Source organism: Neodiprion lecontei, chromosome 3, assembly GCF_021901455.1.
Source record: "Neodiprion lecontei isolate iyNeoLeco1 chromosome 3, iyNeoLeco1.1, whole genome shotgun sequence".
Classification (NCBI taxonomy): domain Eukaryota; kingdom Metazoa; phylum Arthropoda; class Insecta; order Hymenoptera; family Diprionidae; genus Neodiprion; species Neodiprion lecontei.
Window position 1 is genome coordinate 13,568,662 of NC_060262.1, and position 17,317 is coordinate 13,585,978.

Genomic DNA, 17,317 nt, shown 5'->3' on the forward strand with positions numbered 1-17,317 from the left:
GTTTGTTGCTTCATTTATTTCAGTCATTTGGACCATTCCTATTCCGCTCGAATTTATTGGAACTTGTAAATGTTAAACTCCGGCAAGACGATATTCCAAACAGAAGATAACCGACAGCTGTACAAAACTCAACATTTTGCATATCTTATTGGAACAAACCGATGGCCATCAGACTACTAAAATGTATACTTCATTTATCTGTTGTTCAGCACCACTAACTACTCACCAAAAAGATTACTATACATTTGTCAATACTTAAAACAACGGTACGCTATACATTTTCATATTGACTGAATCACCCAATCTCACGTGATATGTGCAAACACAATAATAAGATGAGAATGAAGTTAATAACGTTGCTGTAACGATGCATGTTTGAGAAAAATCGTCACTTCGCACCTTCGAGAATGTACAATATTTAGTAAACCATGATAAACGAAACATACTTTCACTTTGAAAAGCCAACTCCTTTAAATCATTTTAAAATTGGGCAATAGTACTTTTTTTCCTTGATGTTTTGTTACAATAACATTAGTAACTTCAGCCTCGTTTAATAAGCTAAAATCATTTCCTTTGTTTCAGCTACATACATAATAAAACCCGGATTGTTTTTTGTTTTATGTTTCGCAGCCACCTAGTCCATTCTTAGCCGACCGTTTATCTGTTGAACTCACTAACATTACGTTGCGGCATAACTATGTCCTAACACAGAAGGACATCTACTTGGACATTGGCATTCTATGTATTACTCATTGTCTCGAACCGTCTTTTATTGACTCGCCAATTATAAACTTCATCTACTTATCTATCAGCACCATTGCCTTTCCAGCAACAAGCGTTATGCGCCGACCACAATACTATTAGTGATAAAGCACCTGTTACCATATGAAACAAATTATAGACTTCATAAACATATAATTGTAGTACAAATGCATGACTAATTGAATGTTTTTGTGTTATATGTGATTGTTGTACCGTCTGTTTTTTACAGATACTTCTGTTGTTCTTACTATTACGTTCGTGACATAAATTGTGCTCAGTCTTAAGGACAGGGAAAATAAGGATGTGAATTAACCAGATGCATTGAATGAAAAAGGTAAACCCCCATGAAATATGGTGAATGCTCCACTGAGAACTTGTGAATTTCTGTGCGGATAGTGCAGTATTTTGTAATCATATCTGTCAAGCATGTCTATCTGCTTCGACTGTTGCAGTACACAAGGCTGTAGTTAGCAACATGAATCAACATTTAAGATTCTAATGTTCATTCAAATAATGTAGTGAAGTATGAAAATCAAAATGTGGTGAAATAACTAGAACTCCCAACAATTTTACGTCATCATGACGATAAAACTGAACTGTATTATTTTCTTTCAAAAAAGTCAAACACGTTTGACTACTAACTTTAGCTGCTCCCCTCAGCTTCATTTGAAGTACTAGAGTTGCATTACAAAGTATCACAAAGTGAATATATTGTTATTAATGTATGCTCTAATATTTTTCTAAACTCTGAAATTGTTTCAGATATATGACGGTGTCGAATTGACTATATGTATGAGCAGATCATCACGCTTTTCAACCTTCTCTGGACCTTAATAGACATGTATCCAATTGTATAAAAATTCTCGATTTAATCATAACAGCACCTCTATGGACTTGAGTAACTCTCAGATTTAGAAGTGAATCCTAAAACAAGACACGATGCATAAAAGTCAGTATTTCGTGCAAACTATCGTTTGTCGAAATTAACGTACAGCACTCATCAATGACAATTATTTAATGCAATAGAATATTATGAAATAGCGTCTCTTAAATGCCCATCGAAGAGAAATGTAAACTGCGGAGCCTGTTGGTGTGAAATTAGACAGATGAGTTAAGAGTAAGAGTGGGCGAATATTTCAAAAGACTGATGTTAATGGCAAGGTATTGTAAATGGCGTATGTTATATTATACTAAAGGTTTCACGTATCGACCCCAACACGCTGCTCCCTTTCAAGGAACTCAGCGCTACGCGCTTCAATGTTTTGTGCTTCACGCAGCACATTTCGACAACTGATATAACTTTACAAGTTTGAATTCCATTTTCACTCATGTAACGGTTAGAATCAACAAAAAATACGCTCCACACCCGATGCATTTCTGCACCCACAATGTAAGCTCTGTATTTTCATCAATTTCGTTCAACCATCAAAACAATACTTTTGCTTACCTGTGCATGGTTCTATAAGGTACTGAACAAGTAGTAAAATGCTGCCATGGAAAAATCACTACCATCTGGAAATAACGACCATCTGGAAATTTTGAATCACTTTCAGTTTAAGATATAAATTTTCCTCTATCCTGATAACATGTGGTTGGCAGATAGAGAATTAAAAAAAACTTCGTATGTTTTGAAATATCGCGGGTCACCTCTTCACATTTTATAGATATAGAGAGATTATTTTGTACGAACAAGTGAACGCATGATAGATGAATCTCAATTTCATCTGCGTTAGTAATCTGTTGCATTCGAAAAAAAAAATATTGTGGTGTAATGAAAAATATTTAATCACAATGGTATTAATCTACACAAACCTAGTGCAGTCCACATAAATGCTGAGTTACATTATTCACTTCCTCAGAACGGCAATTACATTTTTCGTAATGTTCGTAGCGTTTGCTGCAAATTTATATTCCACCGGCCACATGATTACAAATCGGTATTCATGAACGTTTCACGAATAATCGAGCGCCACAAGTAGTTATATAAGAGGGGTTCTGGCTCAAACTGACTTACCGACCTCATATGGTGCTGCAGGACGCGCCTCGCCTGTAGTCGGTTTGTTACCGGCCCAAGCTGACATGCAAGATGGCTGACTGACATGCAAGATGGCTGACTAGCCTGCAAGATGTTGGACAAGATGACGGGGCATGTAGTCGATGTGTTACCGACCTTTTTTTTTTTTTTTTTTCTTCAGCGGCGAAGGGGAAATCTTCAAAAGACATCCGGTTGTTCGAATGGATGTCATCGGATAGTGCCGGATTCCTACCGGCTTAAACCCCTCCGCCGCTCATCACCCAGGACGGGGCGGAGCCGCTTTCGCATTACTTCACCCCGTCCCTGTGGCCGGCCTGTTTTTCTGGCCTCTCGCTTCTTCTCGTGGCGTGGCATCGACCTGTTTGGCCTGGCTGCCGCGCGCCGTATCACTGCCTAATATTATTATTAGTTAATTGATAACTACTTAGTCTTTATCGGCTATTGTTAATTAGTTCGTTCAATTATTCATTAGCCCATTTACTTATTCTAAACTATACGCTAGTGTACCAACTGATGTTCGTACGCTAGTTCGTATGCACTCCTATCTTACTGGCTGTTGTTGTTTAATCGGTTCATTAATCAGCCTAGTTTCCTATTCCTATTAATCTAATCTACGTTATGTTCACTTTCACTAGTTCACCTGTTCATGGGGGGGTGTCTTCGCGCACCTTGTCTTGTACACCCCCTCCTTGCGTCACCTTTTACCTCACCGTTTCCGCTCCGCACTAGCATGTTTTGCGCGGTGCGGATGTGGTATCCTCTTTGCACCGCCACGCCGGTTCTTGCCGCCTCCACCGTCATCCTCCAGTTCGACTTGGTAGCCCCGTTCTTGACTGTGGTGCGGTAGTGGGGGAACATGCGTTCGTGTTCCGCCGAGCTGCCGCATTGACAGTTGGCGGTGAACGCAGTTCCGTCCAGCACTACCGCGTCTCGCCCGGGGGGTTGCAACCCCAGTGAGCTGGTCGAGTTGACCAATTTCTGGGTCCCCCCCCCCCCACCGTCTCTTGAGGTAGAGGATGGCCCGGTTGTTACCTAGGTAATTCACATCACCGTAGGTCATCCGGACCATCGCTCCCTCCTCCGCTGTCCTCGTAGCCGGGGGGCGGGGTCCCCTCCTCGGATCAGCCTGGCTGCGTGTTCGGTCGCCAGGTTCTCCACCCTTCTCATGGTTTCTTCGATGCCCCCACTCGCTAGTCTCATCTCGTCCTTCCGGTCGTGTAGATGGCCTCCTCTAAGGAAGCAAACCGAGTGTGTGTATGATAAATCACACGCGCACCCGGCCGCCCCCCCTTTCAGCCTGTCCACTGGTCTGCTAGCAGGCCGAATCGTCGCTGGTGCGGGCTGTTGTCTGGACGGTTGCCCCTGTCGCACCCTCTCTGCCTCTTCCTTTGCGCGCAGAACCCCTTCCGCGTACCGCTGCGCCGCTTCCCATTTCTTTGGAGCCTCCAGCATCGCCTTGACGAGCTTGGCGATGCCTTCGACTTTCCCGGTGACACCTTCCATCTCATCCCTCCGGTCTTTCCATGCCGGGCAGCGGAACCAGGTGTGGTCCACGTCGTCCTTGGGCTCGTCGCAGTGGTGGCACCTCGGTGTCGCCTTCTTGCGTATACGGTGAAGGCACTCACCGAAACAGCCGTGCCCGGTGAGCCCCTGGGTGAGGTGGAAGCTCATTTGGCCGAACCTCCGCTCCACCCAGGGCACGACGGACGGTATGGCCGCCCTGGTCCATGCCCCTTTCTCACCGCTGGTTCACTCCTCGTCCCAGCTCCGGATGGTCGTCTCTCTCTCTTCTCGTCGCAGCCTGGCCTTGGCTGCCTTGCTGCGGAGGCCTCTCCCCGTCGCCGCGGCGGCAATTCGCCTGCGATCTTCCGCCATGAGGTGTAGCGGGATCAACCCCGCCAATACCATGACCGGTGCTGTGGATGCGGTGCGGTACGCCGAGATCACTCTCAGTGTCTGCCAAGAGCCGTCGCCGTCCTCATGGCCTTGTCCGCGGCCGTCGCCACGCGCTCCGCGAAATTCATTTTGGCGTCGGTTGTGACGCCTAGATATTTCGCGCTCTTCGTGGGTCTCACCTTGTGCCCCTTGACCATTATGGGGTTGACTATGAGTTTATGCCTCCTAGTCAGGACCACCACTTCTGTCTTTTTTTCGGCCAGCTCCAGCCCTTTCTCGTACAGCCAGTCCCACACTCGGTTGATGGCCTCCCCTGCCGTTGCCTCGAGTAGCTCCGCTGTCCTTGCCGTCACCAGGAGCGCGATGTCGTCCGCAAACCCGATGGTGCTCACCCCCTCTGGCATCTCCATCCGGAGCAGGTCGTCGTAGGCTAAGTTCCACAGGAGCGGTCCAAGAACCGATCCCTGTGGGACTCCCGCCGTTACCAAGCGTGTTTTCATTCCCTCACTGGTATAGTACATGAGCCGCCTGTTTTTCAGGTAGCTCGCGACCATGCCCAGGAGGTACTTCGGCATGCTGGTTTTCCTCTCCATTACCTCGAGTATTGCGCTATGCCCCACCGCGTTGAAGGCATTTTTGACGTCTAAAAGCGCCAGCAAGCAGGGGTGGCGTGTCGCCCTCTCCTCGCATTCGCCTCTCTGGCGATGCTCGCCCCGTCTTGTATGGCCTGTATCGTAGACCTGCCCCTTCTGAACCCGTACTGTCTGCAGGCTAGACCACCCGCTTCTTCTACGGCTTCCACCAGTCTCGCGTGCACCATCCTCTCCAGCAGTTTCCCGGTGGTATCTATGAGGCTGATGGGCCTGTAATTCTGGGTTCCTCCTTCCTCCGGGGGTCCCTTCGGCAGTACGACAAGTCTCTGGCGTTTCCACTCGTCGTGGAAGCGGCCCGTCCGGAGGCATTCGTTGAAGGCTTTCAGGAACGCCTCCGGGTCACTTTTCACTGCCACTGCCAAAGCCTCGTTTGGAACTCCATCTGGTCCTGGGGCCTTTCCACCAGCTAGTTTCTTGGCTGCCTCCTTGAGCTCCGCCTCTGTGAAGGGGGCCGGCGGCTCAGTCCGTCCTGCTTCTCTTGGTGCTGGCATAGTCCTATGCACGGGAAAAAGCTCGTTCAGGACTCTTTCGATCTCCTCGGGGTCGTCCGGTTGCTTCGTGCCTCCGAGCTTCTTCGTGATCAGTTTGTAGGGAAGCCCCCACGGGTCCTCCTCTATCGTGCGGAGCAGTTCTTCCCAGCACCTTTCCTTGCTCGCCTTGATCTCCCCCCGCAGCCTTTTTTTTGCCGCTTGGAAGATTTCAAGGCTCGCGCCTGGCTCTTTCCCCCTCGCTCTCTCCTTCTGCACTTTCCTCCTGCTCCGGAGTCAGTCCCTGCGCAGTTGCGCAATCTCCTCGGACCACTAGTGCGATGTTGCTCTGCCTCTGGCCGGTTTGTTTCTGGTCATCCTTCTCATCAACCTAGCTGCATCAGTTCCCTCTGGAGTCCCCCTTGTGTCACCTTTGCAGAAGGAGTTTGCCATGGCCTCTTTGTTCAGTTTCCTGACCATCCACCCCCGGTCAGGCCACTTCCCTTTTCGTTCTTCCCTCTTCTCTAGTGCCCAGCTCATACAGAGGTAGCGGTGGTCACTGAGGGTTTCGTCCTCCAGGACCCGCCACCCCTGTACTTCGGCTACGACTTCCGGGCTCCCCGTCGTGATGTCGATCACTGAGCTTGATCCCGTGCTCTCCCAGCACCAGGTTGGCTCTGTGCCAACGTTGATCGGAAGGAGGTCTAGCCTTGCCAGGAGTTCGGCAACGGTTTGGCCCCTCGCGTCCAGCTTCGAGGACTTCCAGCTCGGGGACTTCGCGTTTAAGTCCCCAGCCACGATGATCCTGCCTCTCGTTGTCCGGATGCTGGCCTCCAGGCTATCCAGCTGGACCTCAAAGTCTCCGGACGCGACGTTGGGTGAGAAATAGCAGCTAAAGATTGTTAAGCCACTCGTTCTCGCCCAGACGAACCCCTCCCCTCTTTCCTCCAGCGTGAGGGTGCCCGGAAGGTTGTTCGTCGCCGCTATTGCCGCGTCCCCCCTCCGGACCACCAGCCAGTTCCCCTGCTTTCCCGCGCCGCTGGGTTCCGAGACGATTAGTATCCCGGCCGTTTGAGCAGCAGCGGTCTGGGTCAGCAGGTCCTGGGCCGCACGGCTCCGGTTAAGGTTTACCTGGAGTATCACTACTCCAGGTCCGCCCCCGGGTCCCGTGGTGGCGTTCCCTCTCACCCCTGGCATGCTGTGGTGGAGAACTCGAGCCTCCGCCCGAACGACACTCCCATTGTGGTAGGGGAGAGCATCACCGGCTCTACGCTCACCCTTCCCGTTCTCTCCACTTTCCCGTGGTTTGGCACTCTTGTGGTGGCCCGTCTATTGTGCCGCAGCTTGCCCTTCTGGAGCTCCTCCCTGAAGGCGCTGCATCTGCCGCTCCCGGAGAAGTGGTCCGCCCTTACGCCTTTGTCGGCACATAGCGTGCACCTTGGACCTGGCTTGGGACACTCCTTCTCCTTGTGCCCCTCTCCCCGCATTTCTGCACGCATCCGAATTGTCGATGCCGAGACACTGGGCAGCGTGGTGCCCATATCCCTGGCATCGGTGGCACCTGTCCACCGTGATCCTTTCCCGGATCCGGCAGACGGTCCACCCTATCTTTATTCTTCCTAGGGTAACCAGCTTCCGGGCAGTCCCCTCTGGGATTTTGCATAGCGCGGTCTGCGTCCCCCGGAAGCCTGCCCTCATTCTCATCGGTGCCGTCAGGGGAGCTTTCAGGGCGTCCGACAAGGCCGCCCTTACTTCCTCCTCCGTTGTCACCTCGTCCAGGTCCCTGACCTCCACGGTCATGGACGGCTCCAGGGTCGAGACCTTCGTCTGTTCCCCCGGAACCCCCCTGACCGCATCGCTCAAAGTCTGGACGCCACTGGATCCCTTTACCTCTAGGAGGACGTCGCCCCCCCCCCCCCCCCCCCCTCGTCCTCCTCTCCGCGGTGACGTTGGCCCCAGCCTTAGCTGGGTCCACCCCCACCTTAACTTTTTTTAGAACATCGGCGTACTTGCTGCCGCTTGTTACTTTTATGAGGACCGCGTCGGGACGAACCGGCTTCCTCCTGGGCCCACTCTTTGGTTGGGCCACGGCTGTCGTTTTCTGGTTTGGTGAGGGCGCCGTGGTAGCGGATTTGGCCATCCTCTTGGGGCCACCTCTCTTCACCACCTCGCTCCAGCCTCCGATTTTCCCCTCTTCCTTCTCCACGGGTCGGGGTCGCTTTTCAACCGCCCCCGCGGTCGGAGAGATCTCCTTCCTTTTGGTCGTTGCTGCCTCCTGGATCATCCCGGCTGCCTGTTGTTGTTGTGGTAGTGGTTCCCGTGTTGTCTGGGTCGCCTTGACCCCAGTCACGCGTGGAGCCTTGGCCGCCTCCAGCTCCTCCTCCATCCTCCTCCAGGCCCTTTCGACCTGGTGGGCGACTATGGCCGCCTTGGCCGTGTCCTCTTTTAGCGTCACGTTGGTATTTTTGTGCGCTAGGGCGAAGCCCTTCATACCCTCGATGAGAGCAATCAGGGACTTCAGGCAGTCCCTCCCGCTTACCTCCGCGACGCTGCTGGTGGCACTAGGGCAACTCATCGTCATTGCCCCCTCTTTGGCCATGGCCTTGGGGATCGCTCCCTTCGGTCCGGACGCGTCCACCTTCGCCTCCTTTCTTGGCACCTCCAAGTCGACAAGAACTAGCGGCGTCTGGACTGGCGCTGGCTCCCTCATCTGTTTCTCCACACTGATGATCCGCTTAGGCGGTGGTGGTGACCTTCAGAGGCTGGTCCTTCTCGCGAAGGGGTCCACCTCGAACACTTTGAACTCCATATCGTCATTACTTTTGTTTCTGTTGGTTTTGTTTGATTGTGCCATATTTAAGTGATTTATTTCTAATGTTGGTTCGGCCATCATGGCAGCTGCACCGCGGTGCAGCATCTATCCCCACCGGAAAGAACCCTAACCCCGTACTCGCACGGAAGCTGCTTTCAGCTTGTCGGGTGGTCAGCCCTATCCATGCGATCCCCCCCACCCCCCTTACCTCTTTAGGGTCTTCCGTTCGGGGGATTTCCCTGTCAATCCGAGCCAGGGTAGGCCCCCATTCGGGTAAGACCTTGCCGGAAATACCCTACCAGCTTCGGGTATGAGGAAATACTGACCAGGTAATCCTTCATACATGCGCCCGAGATCCAAGATTCAACCCTCCGATTGGCTCCAGCCGGCTGCAAATAGCGGTTTTCCCACTTTAAACCTGCGGATTCCTAGAAACCCACAGGAAAGGTACAGACATTTTTTACAGCCCTGGTCGGCGGATTGGTAGTCCGACCTTGGCTAGTCTCGGGGGAATATCCTCAGGGGTCTCGACCACATCCCATTCATTCGCTTCCCATTCATTCCTCACCATTCCCTCACCCAACCTCGGGAGGCTGGGTCGGTTGTGCTTAGTGATAGTCGCTCGTCCGGTCTCGCCTTTGCCCAGGGACTTTAAAGCCCTAGTCATTGGGTCCTCTGGATTCATTGCGACCGCCAAGCCCCTACACCACGACAAGGTGACAACCGACGTAGGGGTACCGACCTAACCTAACTTAACCTAACCTACCCTAACCCGACCAATGTAAACAACAAGATGGCGGGGCTAGATGGCTGACATGATATAGGAGGAGGTTGCTAACTTAACCTCACCTAACCCAGCCCAGCCTGACGTATGTAAACAACAACATAGCGGACAGGATTGCAAAGCAGGATGACGATGCAGGATGACAGGACGGTATAGCAAAATGGCCAGCGGAATATACCGTTTCAGAAATAATATTTTCGGCATACTTTGAATACATTCTTTTGTGCTAGTTGACCAGATGGCGACACCGCAATTAGATTGGCTGGGAATGTTGATAATGACCCGTAAACTTTCACGCGTGAGAATTTATCATAGGGGGAGAGTGTGGTTGGCTGGTATACAGGATGTCTCTAAATTGGGGGACACGGACCAGCCAGCGTGATACCTGACTCAAATCCAACCGAGAATTTCTTTGCCGGAAGCTCGTCCGACGCATAGTTTTTGAATTATAAGCGATAGCGTTAGGCCAATCAGAGTGCACCATTTCATCTGGATTTGCCACCACGGAAATTGCTGTTTTGTTCGTCTGGGTGAATTATTATTATTCGTTTACGAATTAAATATCGGCACCTCCCCTCTCTCCCTGTTGGACCCCTTCTCGAGCGCTGACCTCGGTATTGTTGCCGCGGTACACGCTGCCGGCCGCACACCCACGGACGCACACTCGTGTATGTGAAATATAAGCGAATGCCCAGCTACACAATACTACGAAACACACATCTACGAGTGAAAATGAAAATAAATCTCCAAATAAATCAGCGGATTTAAGATTCAATGTTATAAACACATCCAATCATCGATGTATGCATAAAACTAGAGACTATTTTAGATGGTTAATATGCTGTTAGGTTTCATAATTACTCATTCAATCAATCTGGCTTGAGATCTTCAGAATTATGCTTTCCGAACATTTTTTGTGTCTTTGCAACATAATTTTTCCACTAGTTTGAAATTCATCATTGACATCTGATTTTTCAATAATGCGAGGGAAAAATAACTCGCTGAATTGACGTGTCAATAGGTTTGTAAATCAATTACGATTCACCTGAGTTAACACAAAATAACTGAATAAATGAGAATTCACTGAATCACTAAAAATGATAACTGAAATCATGAGAATTATTTGAGATATAAATGAATTAGGAAGAGTTGTAATAAGTCAAGTTACTTTGAATTACTTTAGATTCGTGCCAATATTTTATGTTTAGAGAGTAAAATAATTAAATTCAAATAAAAAAGTAATTTTAAATCAAGAAGAAGAAAATTCCCAAATACCTGAATTCAAATGAAGCAATTTCAATTCAATAAATCTATCTGAATTTGAGGAAAAATAATAATTATTATTTGGAATAGAAAAATGAAGTCGAATTACATGAATAAATTCAATTAATTCAACTCAAAAAAATATGGTGTCATTCAAATTCCTAGTTATTTCCTCGTGGATTCAATGTGGGTCTGGAGTGGCAAGTAATGTTGAAATTGTTGAGATCAATGCTAGTGATGGCCACTTATCTGAGAATGATCGATGTATCGATTAATCGATTTCAACAAAATAATCGGACACGGCTCGATTGAATTGGTAAAAATTAATCGATTTGGTAAATTTCTGCGTGTAGTCTTAATATCAGAAGAGATATTTTGATAATTCATAGTCTTATTCGAAATATTTTTAAATCTGATAAATATTGAGTAATTGATACTTAAATCACATACATCGATACTGTATAGCATCGTTCGTGTGAGTAAACAGCGAGTGCGATCGATAATTTAAATACCTTTGTGACAAAGTGGCTTTGCGGTACCAATCGGTTTTGATGAGCTGTTTATCGTGGATGATTAGTACGTCTGAAAAACTGATTTGGCCGTTGATTTTGAAGTTCGAAGGTAAATTTTAACTTCGGGTGAAAACTTTTAAAAACTTCAAGAAGAGTTTTAATTTTGTTAATGGGGGCAGCCGTAATGATATCATCCACATATCTGAAATAAAATGGAAAAGCGAAACTCAGTTTTCTTTTAAACAGAATTGTTCCAAGTCATCCATCACAAGATCGGACAAGATTAGAGAGTGCGGCGAGCCCGTAGATAAACCATAACTTTGAGCGTAGTTGGTAACTTGAAGATAGTAGCCTGAAACAAATATGTAACGCATTGATTAATTCACTAAATGGAACAGGGACATTGTTGGCTGGTTGAGACCACCTACTGTTGACAGCGTTGATCGCGAGATCTTGAGGTACGTTGGTGAACAAGGAGACCACATCGAGACAGATAAGAATGTATTTGGGCGGGAGGATGAACTGACTAATACCTTCACCTAGAGTAAAGATGTCTTGGACACGTGATACAGGAGGGACGATATTGTTACCAATCCATTGACTAAGAGTTCTAGCAAGGTTAAACGTTGGACTATTCGTGAAAGAGACGATAATTCTTTGCGGTAGGTACATCAAGTTTATGGATTTTGGGCAACTCATAGGCTGGTGGCGGAATACTGTCCGATTTGGCGATATAACGTTTGAGATTTTTGGAAATATGTTCAGATCAAACCCAGTTTGTCGTTAATTTTTTGACATCTAGTTGCAAGGTACAATTAAAGTCGAATCTGACAATGTTACAAGTGTCAATTTTGAGAAGCTGGAGGAGCAGTTTTTCCAAATACATTTGATTGGTAAGGACGACGGTAGTATTGCCTTTATCCGATCTTAAAAACATTAAATCGTTGTTATCTTTACGGAAAAATGACGTTTCTTTGATTTTTTACTGTAAAGCGGCATCGTGATTCATAGAACGAGTACGGATGTTTTTAAACTTTTTCAATGTGTTAGTAAATTCTAGCCTGGCCTGGTTTCTGAGATCCTGTGAAATGTGAGAGATGTTGGACTCGAAAACCGAGACGAGGTCAAAAATTGGAATCTCTTTAGGTTTGAAGGTGGTATCATGTTTGGGTTGCAGTTTAAGAACATCCGCCACATTGTCCGGTATAGAAACGTTACTTAAGTTAACAAGCCATTTATTGTCTAGGCTAGAAACCGAATTAACAGGGTGATACCGTTCGGAGTTTATGAGCTTAGCTAACTTGTTCATATTCGACGCTTCGTGGCCGGTAAAGAGCGCTTCAAGTTTGATCAATTAGGTGTCAAAGAATTTTGGTGACATCGCAACAGGTAGTTGAGCTAAGATATAATTCTTGATATAATTGAAACTCTTCTTGAAGTTTTCAACAGCTTTCACCTTAGATTACAATTTACGTATTGAGAATTTCATCTCTTCAAGCACAAGTAAAAATATAGTGTGTAGGTGAAATGTTTACATCTAAAATTCTTGCTTCTGATGGGAAGCTACAAAAGACAGGCAAAGCCGGCTATTGAATAATATCCGGATGTGCATATCATTATTAACGAGAAGAATATTGTTGAGAGAATGTAAATTCAAAAATTTGGTGATTTCGAAAAATTAACGACGGAGCCAGGAATCGAATCTGGCGTCTAGAGATGCTTAGCCGGAGCCTTAATCCACCAGATGGCTTGCAATTAATGACAACAGAGTCAGGGCGGCTAGGTGGTCTAGTGGAGTAAGGCTCCGGCCAAGCATCTCTAGACGCCAGGTTCGATTCCTGGCTCCGTCTTTAATTTTTTGAAATCACCAAATTTTTGGATTTACATTTATTACAATTCACCTTTGAACCTGAAATCAACGGCCAAATCAGTTTTCTAGACGTACTAATCATCAACGATAATCAGCTCATCAAATCCGATTGGTACCACAAAGCCACGTGGTCGCAAAGGTATTTAAATTATCGGTCGCACCACCCTAGGTTATATAAGACTGGTACGATCTACTGTTTGGTGGACAGAGCTATTAGACTGTTTAGCTCAGAATTTCACAATAAGAATCTTTTTTTGATGTATGATGTATTACGTAAGAATGAATATCCTTCCTTCATCTTGCAGAAACATATACAAAAGAGACACTTTCCGATCTTGTCACCATTTGACACCAACAACATGATCTTGATGTCGTACCAATCATTCCAAAAATTTACATGCCTATTCCCTTATGTAGCTGGCCTTTTCAAGTCTCTAAATAGAATTTTCTCTAGATATAACATTCAATTTGTAGGCAAAAACTAGCATGATCTATCTCCACATTTCGATTCAGACAAAGACCTTTTACCATTGGATAAGCGTTCTAGCGTGGTTTGTAAAATTCCCTGAAAAAATTGAGAAAAGATATATATTGGGCGAACTAGTAGACAACTGCACACTAGAATCAATGAGCATAAACGTAACATTCATTGCCTAGACGAAAATTACACTGCTTTAATTAGACACTCTATTGAACTGTACCATGCTTTTAATTATCAACCTGCTAGCGTCTTAGCCGTCGAACCGGTGTATTATAAACGACTTCTTCTGGAGAGCTGTATTATTGTTGCACATCTTCTTGCAGTTAATTTACGTCTTGATATTGAACATCTCAGAATATCTGTACGTCGGTAACACATTATTGTTAGCTCTTACGTTACCGATTGTGCACATGACTACCTTATCATCAAAAATGCTGTGTTTCGTTTCTATGTTCCTAGGTCATATTTATGTCTGTTACTAGCCGGTAATTCTTCTCTTCGCGTTCGGCCGGTTGTTGTCTCAATGTCTCCAACCGTCATCCAATTTTGACGTCCGTTTCCTTTGCCAAATATCTGATCTAACGAGAGGAACCCACCAACGTCCCCCTACCGATTCAATCCAAATTTATCACACGTGTAGGTCATGACTAGCAGTCTAACTGGTGCAAGCAGTAACACACGCCTCTTAAAATTAGCCAATTTTGAAAAATCCGATATCGAAATATCCTTGATATACTTTCTACGTTAAAAAACCTTCGAAGAGCGCGTGGCGCAGCGTGTAAGCGCTTTGTTTTATATCCGCAAGGTCGCTGGATCGAATCTCGATGGTCGGATTCTTAATTTTTTTAATTTTTTATTTATTTCATCCTTCACGTCATTCTAAAAACAGATGTATCACGATTGTGCCAATTATTAATTTTTAATAATCAATTGTTGTCGAAAAAAATTAGTATTTTTATCACGTCTCCTGTGAAAAATCGAACTTCCTACAAAAATATACAATACTTTATTCTTGTACAATGTCAATAATTTTTAATATTTTATTCACAGTTGATCATCATTATTTTACATATGAAAGAGAATAACGCGGAATTGGGAATATTATTATTATTTTTTTCGAGGAGATTGGAAGTGAAGAAAGTATACACGAAAACTTGTGCAAAATCAATATTTTCATTTATTTGATATTATTATATTTATGGAATACTGCACGAAGCAGGGCGGTACTGATCGTAGAAGCATTGAAAACGACAATAAAAAATTAAAAATTATTGACATTGTACAAGAATAAAGTATTATATATTTTCGTGGTAAGTTCGGTTTTTTACAGGAGTCGCGATAAAATACCAATTTTTTGTCGATAACAATTGATTGATAAAAATTAATACTTGGCACAATCGTGATACATCTGTTTTTAGAATAACGTGATGGATAAAAAAAAAAAATGAAAAAGAAAAATTGCCAGCATCGAGATTCGATCCAGTGACCTTTCGGTTATGAAATAAAGCGCTTCCACACTACGCCACGCGTTTTTCGAAACCTTTATAACGTAGGAAGTATATCAAGGATATTTCGATATCGGATTTTTCGAAATTGGCTGATTTTGAGAGGCGCGTCTTACTACTTGCACCAGTTAGACTGCTAGTCATGGCCTACACGTGTGACAAATTTGGATTGAATCGGTGGGGGGACGTTGGTGGGTTCCCCTCGTAAGATGAGAGTTTGGGAGCTCCGTATTGCTCTATATAACCGTAATATAGTCTTGATTTACATTTTATTTTCTAAATGTGTTTTCATCTTCATGTCCAAATCGAAATTTATTATACAAAAAAAATTCTCTCATACCCGGTAAATATAATTCCTTTTCCGCATTCACTTGTCGTGAATTGCCTTCTTATGTAAGCTATTTTTAAGTTGTGAAAAATTTTTTCCCTTTTTTTGTATCTATCCCTGTTTTATTTTTGTGACAGATTGTTAAAAATTTTGTTGTGAGGAGGGCCCCTACTCTGGCCAAATCGTCAACAATTTGATTTTTTTTATTGACCTGCATGTACAAGAAAATACTTATTCATCGTTATTGAGGTCAAGAAAAGTACATTCACATATAATATTACATACCGTTTTAGACTTTTACTTGGAAACAAGCGTTGTTAATAAAAGAATCTCTCCTGCCATTCAATTTTGTTGCCTGTTTAAATATTTTTTATCGCCCAAGAACCCGTATTTTTTCTCGCTACAATCCAAGAGTTGTATCAATATCGTTTCATTTGATTGATACCAACAAGTTGGTGTTTTCGAGCAGAAGGTCTTTAGGGATTAGAGTGTACGTCTGAGAGAAAAGAAATAGTTCTCTGACGTCTACCCATATAGATGTTTGCCCATGTATTGTTCAACTTTCTGCACGCTATTAGCTTCATCACTGGATATCACGATTAAGTCAAGTCGTGCATGTTTCCAGCCAATAATACTGTGGTCCAGGTACAAGGTCGGCAAAAAGACTTTGATCAAGCGTGCAAGCTAAGCAACATCCCTTTTTCGACAAATCGGGACAATCTTGGAACTAGAAGTGCTGCGCATGAAATATTGACCGATAAAGCCGTGAAGCGGATTTTTGCAACAATTGCAAATTCGAGTGAAAGAGCAACTGCTTAGGCTCAGCTGGCATGTTCAAGATGAAAAAAAAATTAGATGTGTAACGCCGAAAACTAAAGAATATATCTTTCGAAGAAGTAATACTCGCTGCAAAGAGTACACGAATTGAAGCAAAAATGCTAGAACAATCATTAGGGCTGCGCCGAAGAGTGCTCGAGAAGCTGTGAAAAAAGTGAGATGGCGAACAATACGTGCGGTCACCACGCATCACACTACTACCGTGTAAAATAAGTGAATTTTCACATCTTCTTGTACGTATTTTTGCCGGTCTCAGCAATACGAATGTATTAGCTATGATAACCGCGTGTGTGGCGTAGGCTGTGAATAATGAAAGCGTTGTTCAACGAGAATTGGAAAGAAGCGTCCGACAGAACAAAACTTAAAGCAAAGCCTTTGCATTAAGTAAACGTATTCACCTTCAATCGCACAAGAAAGGGTTTGGCCTTTATTTCCCAAAAAAAATTAAATGTCAAGCTACGACGACCAGCATCAACTGATAAGGATTTGTTCACATATGCAAAAATCATACAAATTTTATATTTGTCGAGTGTTTTCATGCGCAGCGAAATTCTGAAAAATGTAATGCGTGAAAACGAAAGGGCTGTCCTTAATTTTGACAATAAGGATCGTCCCGGAAATCATTGGGTAGCATACGAAAATCGCGGCAACGATACCGTTTATTTCGGTAGTCCTGGTCCTCTTCAACCTTCATTAGACTTCGTGGAATATCTTAAAATTGGAAGTGTTAAATACAAAGATGAAATATATCAGGATAAGGATCTATTCACATGCAGGCACTTGTGTCTGAAATTCTGCTGTTTCATCGCCTGTTCTGTACCACGGAAGAGTGAATCCAAAACATTTTGTAAACGTCTGTTATTTTCGACGAGCCAATTATGCATCAAAAAATGTACGCAACCAAACCTTTTGAATCAATAATTTTTAATAATGGCGATGAGATTCAAATCACTGTTCACCATCACAATTAGTGCAAATCATCAAGCAAGATGATTTGACTGTATAACTACAGAAGATAAGTCAAATTAATATGGCACCGAAACCCGTTAGGTGATTCCGAGAATTGATCATCAGCCAAAATTCCGAGAGTTCGTGTACGGTTGACAGTCAAT

General features: G+C 44.9%; 1 protein-coding gene and 1 long non-coding RNA gene across 2 annotated transcripts in view; one reads left to right on the forward strand and one right to left on the reverse strand.

The window, feature by feature from the left end:
• LOC124293695 (glutamate receptor ionotropic, NMDA 2B) overlaps window positions 1–17,317 on the forward strand; it is a 1,867,270-nt gene that overhangs the window by 1,107,152 nt on the left and 742,801 nt on the right. The window lies entirely within an intron of this gene.
• LOC124293703 overlaps window positions 1–17,317 on the reverse strand; it is a 30,238-nt gene that overhangs the window by 6,307 nt on the left and 6,614 nt on the right. The window contains exons 2-3 of the long non-coding RNA XR_006903581.1: window positions 5,871–5,882; window positions 5,677–5,678 (exon numbers count right to left, since the gene is read on the reverse strand). This is a non-coding gene — a long non-coding RNA (uncharacterized LOC124293703). The remainder of the gene's footprint in view (window positions 1–5,676; window positions 5,679–5,870; window positions 5,883–17,317) is intronic.